Source organism: Borostomias antarcticus (genome assembly GCF_949987555.1).
Source record: "Borostomias antarcticus genome assembly, chromosome: 19".
In the NCBI taxonomy this organism is placed as follows: domain Eukaryota; kingdom Metazoa; phylum Chordata; class Actinopteri; order Stomiiformes; family Stomiidae; genus Borostomias; species Borostomias antarcticus.
This window is the reverse complement of record NC_140252.1, coordinates 20,549,919-20,559,918: the sequence shown is the minus strand read 5'-3', so window position 1 is coordinate 20,559,918 and position 10,000 is coordinate 20,549,919.

Below are 10,000 nucleotides of genomic sequence, written 5' to 3'. Positions count from 1 at the left end.
CCTACCTCCACAGAGCCCCCCCGAGCCCCCCGGGGAAGGATCCCCAGCTCCCCCTCAGCCCTGAGACGCCCAGCGTTCAGACACACACATCCATAAGCAGCACTAATTAGGGCTGAGTGACTCGGGCAGAGAGCTGGGGTCAAGTGGAAGGTCAGGGGTCACACTCTGGGTGATTACCAACAGAAGCAATCATCTACAGCCTCTGTGGCATTAGCAGATAACATCAGGTTAGGTTACCCACAATACACCTTGTTTGTTTTGAGTCTCTCATTGTTGTTTAAGGCCACATCACTGTCATTCTGATGTGGAGAGAAAAAAAACGCACGCACACACACACACACACACACACACACACACACACGCACACACACACACACACACACACACACACACAGAGGCACATCACATAGACCAGGCAGGAAAGCTCACACACAGCTCAAGTTCATCAAAATAGCGATGAGATGTGTCTCTATCAAACATATCCATTAGCGTCAAGCGCCAGGGCAATAAAATGTGTTTGTCAGCTGCGTGAAATGAAATGCTTACAAACAGTCTCTCTTCACCAGGCGGAGGAAGAATGAGCCAACGCTATCATCTGGTGTTAGTGTCACAGAGTAATGAGAGAGAGGGAGGGAGAGAGAGAGAGAGAGAGAGGGAGGGAGGGAGGGAGAGAGGGAGGGAGGGAGGGAGGGAGAGAGAAAGAGGGAGAGAGAGAGAGGGAGGGAGGGAGGGAGAGAGAGAGGGAGGAAGAGTGGGAGAGAGAGTGAGCGGGAGGGAGAGAGAAAGAGAGGGAGAAAGAGAGAGGGAGGGAGAGAGAGGGAGCATGAGAGGAAGGGAGAAAGAGAGAGGGAAAAGAGAGAGGGAGAGAGAGAGAGGAAGGGAGAGAGAGAGGAAGGGAGAGAGAGAGAGAGAGAGAGTGGGGAGATGAGGAGATAATGGAGGATGTTACCTGAGTTCCTGGCAGAGAGTGGTGGTCAGTGTTGTGGGCAGCGGGTCCGTGGCTGGGGGAGTGTGGTCAGTGTTGTGGGCAGCAGGTCCGTGGCTGGGGGAGTGGTGGTCAGTGTTGTGGGCAGCAGGTCCGTGGCTGGGGGAGTGTGGTCAGTGTTGTGGGCAGCGGGTCCGTGGCTGGGGGAGTGGTGGTCAGTGTTGTGGGCAGCAGGTCCGTGGCTGGGGGAGTGTGGTCAGTGTTGTGGTCAGCAGGTCCGTGGCTGGGGGAGTGTGCCCAGGTGACAGGCCTGCTGAGCGGTTATATCACGCAGGGGAAGATCAGAGGACCACTGCTGCTCACGCTCTGGGCTGAGTTTCCCAGAGGCATCGTAGCGCTACGATGAACGCCATAGCTTACGATGAACGTAGCGCTACGATGCCTCTGGGAAACTCAGCCCTGGAACGTTAACGACACGACGACATCTCAGGCCGCTCGCGCTCTCATCTCAATCCTACATCTTGTTGAAACGTTGGACAGCCTGACAGAAGAGTGTTTTGACAGCCTGATCAGGTTAGCATCGCATGGGAGTAGCAAACCACAAGGCACAGTGAAACATTGCGTTGATTTACGGGGGGATAAGTCACAAATCTAAATCCTTTTGGCTTGTGAGAATCGTAAATTCACAAGGCGAAAGACAGAATATATAATATCCGCATCGCTTAGGGGGAGAATTCCTCAGGAGACACTTTGAGGAACGTTGTCCTTTTTCCAAGAGTGTTTAATCACTAAGATAAAGGAAATTGAGCAATATTTCGCTGACAACTTGACGTTGTTTACCCATTAAACTGGTACTTAGGCCCTCCGATACTCCGCACATGGGATGCATCACGCACAGCGTTTTACATGCAATATCCCGCTGGCTATTGCATGATCACAAATTACATTATAAAAATCTGGTGCAAGACATGCAAAAAAGAACACCTGCCTTCCTGGTGTAAGTTTACTACCCACAATCCTCAACTCAAGTACCAACCCTGAGAAAACAACGTGGAGTGGTCTGACAGAGCTCGTCTCGCTGACCTTCTAATCTCGGCACTCAAACGCTGAGAGAGACCGATTTGAAGACGCGTACAAAAACAACTCTCTGTCAGCTGAAGTGATACGTCTGAGTGACATGGCCGTCGATGAAAACCCACCAAAAACAGCATTTCTCTCCAAATCTACGTGTGCATGAATGAGGGCGCTTGTGGAGTGAGGAGAAATGATAACAAATAAATCAGCCAAAAAGACAGAGAGGTTAACAATAGACGAGTCAGTGCTTTGACTGAGCCGGAAATTCCAACGAGCTGTCCAGAGAGATCTTCCGAAGCCAGCGGAGGTACCTCTGGATAAGCAGGTCCAACCCTCCCCACTCTCTGCCAATCTCCTTTTTTTCTCTTTCTGTTGCTCTCACACCTGATTAGATCTGAAATATGTGAGTCACTTAAACCTCACCGCTGACAGCTAAGTATCTTTTGACCAAAACACAGTCGGCGATGACATTGACGGGATTGCACCCAACGGGGAAATGATTGGTTTAATTGAACACCGTTCAGAGCCGTAGCGATGCGTTCACATACTTCCAACGCGGTGTCTAAAAGGGTAAACAAGATAGAACAAGATAGAATAAATCCTAATACCTAAATACCAGGGTGTTCCATTGACACATCTCAAAGAGACAGAGTGATAGTGGCTTCAGGGAGAAACAGAGGGTCTACTCTTGTTTAAAAGGGCGTCACCGCGTTCTTGCTCTCGTTCTCATGAGCTTATTGCAGAGAATGACAGGAATGTTCCACTTGAGTTATCAAAATATGTACATCTCCGGATATTTTCACCCTAGGCATCAACAAACCACCGTCACTCAAAACCCCAATGGTTTTCACTTTGTCTTCAGCGTGAGTCACCCTGATCCCTTCACTCTCCTGGTCTCATATGATCAGCTCCCGCTGTAGACATGCATGAGGCCACACATGATGAAACATGTTGTATGTGTTATTACAACAACACAATAACTGGCACGCTCGCGGGAATGGCCGACCGCCGTACAAAGTGGCTTTGATAAAACCAGACCCGAAGCCAGACGTACGAACGCGGGTTTGTGACTGGATGACGGAGTTGTTATTCATAGCTTCTCCCTGTCGCCTGTCCCGCTCCGTCCGGCCCAAGGGCCATCGACATGGCCCGACTACTCCCGGTCAGACTCCAGACATTCATTCCACTTGAACACAAGCGCAGATCGCTGGACGAGGAATACCAGATGCCTGCCCCCCCCCCCCCCCCCGCCCCCAACCCTCCCCACGCTCTGAACACTTAGCGGCAGGATGCTTTAGGAAGACCTGGGATTGATAAGAACAGGATGCGTCATGGCTGTGATGTCTTCACCTCTGAAAATAACCTGCGAGTCCAGAACCACAACAGCAGGCCCTGCTAGGTAGGACACGTGGACCGAGCCCACACATGGACCCAACATATGGCTGTCCGGCTCACTGCCTTATATTAACACATACTGTATAAGAACCGATATTCAATCAATCAATCAAAGCTTTATTTGTATAGCGCATTTCATACCCAGAGGCAACACAATGCGCTTTACAGAGAACAAGGGAGGTGGGCATACGACCCACTCTCTACATATTCCAGAGGGAAGCAAAAAAACTGTAATCACCCGGGGGCCAGATAAGTGAGCTGTAAAAATTCTTCCCTGACCCCTCTCAACAAGGCGATGGAGCAAGCTCCTGGAGTATGTTTGTCTACCGGCTAAGAACATTTATAAAGCAATAAATGACATTATATTACATTTTCAAGTTTCAAGTTTCACTTAATTACATTAAGATATTTACTGAGAGACATTCAGAGCATTATATAACTATCTCTATAACAGTGGGGAGTATATAGACAGGTAGTTTCAGAAGCTCTGATAACATGGAAGGTTATGAACCATCGATGGACTCTTGGGAAGACAGAATTCTCAGGTGAATTAAAGAAATGCCAGCCAATCAGGAGGAAACGCCATGACGTTACACTCTTTGCTTCAACGCCCAAATAAGGACGGGCACTGCTTCCTTGCTCTTGAGACTCTGAGCATGTCTTCGTCCTTCCAGGACCAGCGGAGGACATGGTGCAGCTTAGAGACGGTATGGACATTTCACATCACGATTATAGTGACCAACATTATCACGGTTATCAGCATTATTGTGGTATTGTTAAAATGTGCTGAAAATGTACAAAAACTACCGATACAAATACTGAAATCACTTCACCAAATTTTATATTGAAACCACAAACAAAATTAGCAGCACTATGCCCGTTTTGTTTACATAAACCTGAGACTGTTGCTAACTTTGGTTGATGCTGGACAGTATTTACAGTGAGTTTGAATTAGAATTTTATCGTGATAAATTGAGTCCGATTTTATCGTGGTTTATCATTCTACCGGTTATCGTAACATCTCTAGTGTAGCTAAACGGTCCAGATGGCGCTCTGCCGCAGTCTGGACCTCCGAGACCAGCTGACCCCTACACCAGGCTGCTACTGCCTCCACCAAGTGTCTTCCTCTCATGAATATTCATGCGGGACGCTTGTTTGGGAGCGGAGGCTAGCCTGGCCTCATTAGAATATTCATATTGCTGCAGAGCTCATGAGAATGACGTCCGCCCGGTGTATGAATATTCATGAACCGTCCGGAGGTTTAGAATGAACACCCCTGCAAAACTCTTCCTTCATAGATGATCAACGCCCTTAATAACGCGAGCTGCTCATTCATATACAGTAGCAGCCATTATGTGTTTTTTGCCTGATTAAAGCGGATGCTTATCCTGTTTTCTAGGTCAGGCAGAGAGAGGACGATCGCAGGTCTGGGGGCTGAAGACTTTCTGGTTGACAAAACATGAATACAAAATCATCTCGCAGATTATCTCAGTGTTGTGGTCAACAGGAAATCCCCATTCAACCATAACTCAGAACGGTTTGGTCTAATTGACCCAATCCAGTTCAGCTCATTCACTGAGAGTCCTTTAGCAAGTTTTTGTGGTCAGATACATTATGCGCTGAAACTAGGACACGCATGGTGAGTTGGGCCCAGTGGGCCGCGGTGAGCTGTTCCCAGAAGCTCTTGTAGCCATTGTCCCCACTCAAAAATGTTGCATCTAAATAGCTGACACTAATTTAAAGTGTTTAAAAAGCTCCAAAAACCATCTGAAGTATCCAATTAATCTAAATAAATAAATAAAAATCTGTCCATACGATCTCAGGCTTGAATCAATAATATTTAAAGAGTTTGTGAGTTTGTCTTAAGGAGATAAGTCTCTAGAATGTTCCCTCAGAGCACGACGCTAGCCTGGGTGTCAGAGCGGACCCCTTCCTCGTACGTGGGGGTTTGGAGCTGCAGATTCCGAGCAGTGAGTTGTGAGCAGGTCCGGACGCGTTCTGAAGGTAGGCCGCGCTAAGGGTTAAAGTTTCAGATAAGCACTTTTTTCCCCCACGTCTGATTCCCTCTCTTTTTCTAGGGTGAGGACTCCCGGCGCTTTGGGCTAGCTGCCGCCACGTCTCTCCAGGGTGCATTCTTCTGGGACACACGTTCTCACAGAGTCTCATTAGCGGCGGAGTGGGGACGCCCGCGGGGCGCTGCTGAGAACATGTGTGGAGAGCCAGGCTGCAGTCTTAACAGCAGGGGCCCGAGCGAGTGAGCGAGCTGACGATCGCCTCGAAATTAACGCCAGCAATTCCTGTGTCATGCAGAGCCATGCCTGAGGTGTCCTGATGTATGGTGCTGGGGAGTCAACTACGTACTGAACACCTACACACACACACACACACACACACACACACACACACACACACACACAAACTAGTTGTTGTTGAGACTTGGGGTTCAAGTCCAGGCTGAAGTCAATGGGAGAGAGTGAAATTCAACACCTGAAAGACTGAAATTGCATTCCTGATTGTTGATAATTATAGTGAGCAAGGCGTGCTGAGTAAGGCAGCTAAACCTGTACCACCTAGCTCATGTCTGATGCATTGTGGGTAAGCGGCAGATCGCCCTGCTATTTGGAGGTCAAGCCCTCATAGTTCACTAATCTCCTGGTATGAATGACTTCATCACTTGAGAAGGCAGTCGCCAAAAGATTGTAAATCGCTTATGATTAAGAGGCTTAAATAAGCTGGGGTGTGGGAATACAAAATGCTATTATCATATTAAGGGATTTCATGTTGAAATGTTTTCTGGGAAGATACACATAGAAGCTCGGTGGCCGAATAGCTGAGGGTTACGATATATATGTTGAAGCTTGCTTTGGAGCGTCTGAATCACGAGCACTATTCTCTCTGGAGTCAGCAGAGTTGGTGTGTCACGCTGTATGATGTGTGTTTGCACTTCCCTCAGTCATCTGCGCAGGAACTCAACAACAGGTGAAGAAAACTAAACAAACCAACACTATATTTCCGCCCTGGGTGAGATAAGTGACCAGAAATGTATTCCGCTTTCTGAATTGAGCAAGAGTGAGTGACGCCCCCAGACAAAGGCTCCCAGTGTTCCCGTGGGCCGGGCTGACGTATTCGACGGCGGAGCAGGCCGTCTGCACACCTGTAGGTCGACAGGTGCGTCAGAGACGAGCGCGGGCCAACGGTAGTAAAACAGAAAACTCACATCGTGTCTTCCTCACCCCGCAGTCAAACATAAATTATTGGGGCCAGGTGAAGAGTTCACCTCATAAAGATCCGCTCCAATAAATCATGTTTGACTGACAGAAAGTCAGCGGAGAGTTCTGTGACGTATTCAACCAGCCAGCCGGCCGTTGGCACAAAGATGCTTTATATCGTATGTATTTGCATACTAATTAATAAACTAATTGCTAACGATGGTGGCCAGAAATGCGGGAGCCAACATGGCATGTCCTAATCTAACCTCGCTTGCTTTCCTCTCTCCTAATTGCGGAGTGACCTGGTAATTGCACGTGCACGTGCAGCATGAAGAGGGCCAGCGCCCCATTCTCCAGGAGAGATGGCAGCCATTCAAGAAGCCAGCAGCAGCCGGCCGCCCCCTCTGCTGAGCTCCGAGCCGCCATTCATGACCGGTTCAACCAACCCCACCAGCTCAATGGATGACATCACTCACAGCCAGGGTTCATACCAGCCTCAACCAGCCTGACGGGCCGCTCTGAACACAGGACCTAACACTGGCAAGAGCATGAGAATCACGGGGTCTCTCTCTTTCTCTCTCTCTCTCTCTCTCTCTCTCTCTCTCTCTGAAGTGTGGGGTCTCGGTCTCTGTCTCTCTCTCTCTCTCTCTCTCTCTCTCTGAAGCCCAGGGTCTCTCTCTCTCTCTCTGAAACCCGGGGTATCTCTCTCTCTCTCTGAAACCCGGGGTCTCTCTCTCTCTCTCTCTCTCTCTAGTCTGGGGTCTCTCTCTCTCTGAAACCTGGGGTCTCTCTCTCTCTCTCTCTCTCTCTCTCTCTGTAGTCTGGGGTCTCTCTCTCTCTGAAACCCAGGGTCTCTCTCTCTTTCTCTTTTTCTCTCTCTCTCTCTCTGAAACCCAGGGTATCTCTCTCTCTCTCTCTCTCTCTCTCTGTGTGAAATCCAGGGTCTCTCTTTCTCTCTCTCTCTGTGAAACCCAGGGTCTCTCTCTCTCTCTATGAAACCCAGGGTCTCTCTCTCTCTCTCTCTCTCTATGTGACACCCAGGGTCTCTCTCTCTATGAAACCCAGGGTCTCTCTCTCTCTCTCTCTCTCTCTCTCTCTCTCTCTATGTGACACCCAGGGTCTCTCTCTCTCTCTCTCTCTATGAAACCCAGGGTCTCTCTCTCTTAGCCTGGTATGATCATCCTGATCTAGCGAGCTCACTGCTTCACTCCACAATATGGGTCTGGCCTTCGCCCCATAGAGAGCGATTATGTGGGCGGGGTTCTTGCCTTGACAGACAAACACCTTCAGCCAATCAGCGTTCAGGGTCTCTCTCTCTCTCTCTCTTTCTCTCTCTCTGTGAAACCCAGGGTCTCTCTCTCTCTCTCTGTGAAACCCAGGGTCTCTCTCTCTCTCTCTCTCTCTCTCTCTCTCTCTTTGAAACCCAGGGTCTCTCTCTCTCTCTCTCTCTCTCTGTGAAACCCAGGGTCTCTCTCTCTCTCTGTGAAACCCAAGGTCTCTCTCTCTCTCAGTGAAACCCAGGGCCTCTCTCTGTCTCTCTCTCTCTCTCTCTGTGAAACCCAGGGTCTCTCTCTCTCTCTCTCTCTCTGTGAAACCCAGGGTCTCTCTCTCTCTCTGTGAAACCCAAGGTCTCTCTCTCTCTCTCTCTCTCTCTTTCTGTGAAACCCAGGGCCTCTCTCTCTCTCTCTGTAAAACCCAGGGTCTCTCTCTCTCTCTCTCTCTCTCTCTCTCTCAGTGAAACCCATGGTCTCTCTCTCTCTCTCTCTCTCAGTGAAACCCAGGGTCTCTCTCTCTTTCTGGTGTGCAGCAAGGCTGCTCATTCACTCCCACCAAACTTCGATAATTTTTTAACAGATCAACCGTTTAGTCTCACCGATCAGCATCAGGGCCTGATAAATGCTGAACGTGTGTGTGTGTGTGTGTGTGTGCACGTGTGTGTGCATGTGTGTGCGTGTCTGTGTGTGTGTGTGTGTGTGTGTGTGTGAAAGAGACAGTGTGTTTGTTTTCCAGGAGGTCTGATAAGAATCATGCGGTCTGTTTCTGGTGTGCGTCTCGAGGAACACAATTGAGAGATTTGTAGGGGCCCCCTGGGCCCCCCGCGGGGTCTGAACAGAGCGTCTGCGGTCTGCGTGCTCGACGGGCGGGGCCCCTCGCACACTGGGCCACTGTCTTCCCCTTAGGCCCCCGTGTGTCACTCCCGGCTCAGCACGGCCAAACACTGTCCATCACTGTCCAGTTCTCAACCCAGCATGGAGGATGTGAGCTTTCATGCCCAGAGAGAGAGAGAGAGAGAGAGAGAGAGAGAGAGAGAGAGAGAGAGAGAGAGAGAGTGGGGGGGGGGTAGGATACATCACAAGTGCCGGACCTCAACCACAACCAGGGGCGGGGATCCTGGGGGGGTCAATATTTGAGATCATTAAAATTGCCCCCCCCAATATTTAGATTGGGGTAGTGGCATTCAAATGACCATACAGCCGCGTAGGAAGATGTCCCCCCCAAAAAAAACTACTCTTGCAAAATTTCAATGTAAATGTCCCCCCCCCAAAGTTGGATACAGATCCCCGCCACTGACCACAACCCTCGGCCATTCCTGAACACACGTGTGATAGTATGTCGTCAGCAAACACATATTTACGAACTGAGCACGATGGACTTAAAGACCCTCTCACAGAACAACTTGACGCGATACACCTGCGCGGTTAAATCTGAGCAGCTTCAACCATCACTAGGAGCGGCATCTAGAGAAACAGCCCAGAGACCTCTGCTCTCTCTCTGGGGTCTCTCTCTCTCTGAAACCCAGGGTCTCTCTCTCTCTCAAAGACCTCTCCGAAGGTGAAGGAAAAGCCATTTTGGACAGACGTCACGTTAAGAAAATAAATCAACGTTCAGAATCCGCTCTCCCAATTGTAGTGAAAGAAAGACCTTCTCTCTCTCTCCCGACCTCCTAATCAGGTTCGGGGGGGGCGGGGGCGGGGGCGGGGGCGGGGGGGTGGTGGGCGGGGGGTAGGGGGGGTAGAAGGGATCCAGCTGCACAGCCACATATGAAAGGAATCATTTCATGCGAGCCCAGGTGAGAAACCTCCCTCATGGCTTTGATGAGATGGAGGGGGGGCGTGGGGGGGGGGGGGGTTCTAAACAAAATACAAATGGCCTCAGAGCTTTCCAGAATGAAATATGGCGCGCAGCACGGCGCGATTGTAGTGTTTTAGAAGATGGCCGGAGAACGACATCTGAGCCAGCGGCTGTGAGCACAGCGATGGAGGAATCCCCCCGTTCTGATGAGTGAAAGAGGGACTTTACTGTGAACACAGAGAAGCTCGGCGCACTGTAACACACATAACTCACAGTCAGAGCATGAACCTATAAATCTAACCTCTAACATGAGCAGTCACCTGTG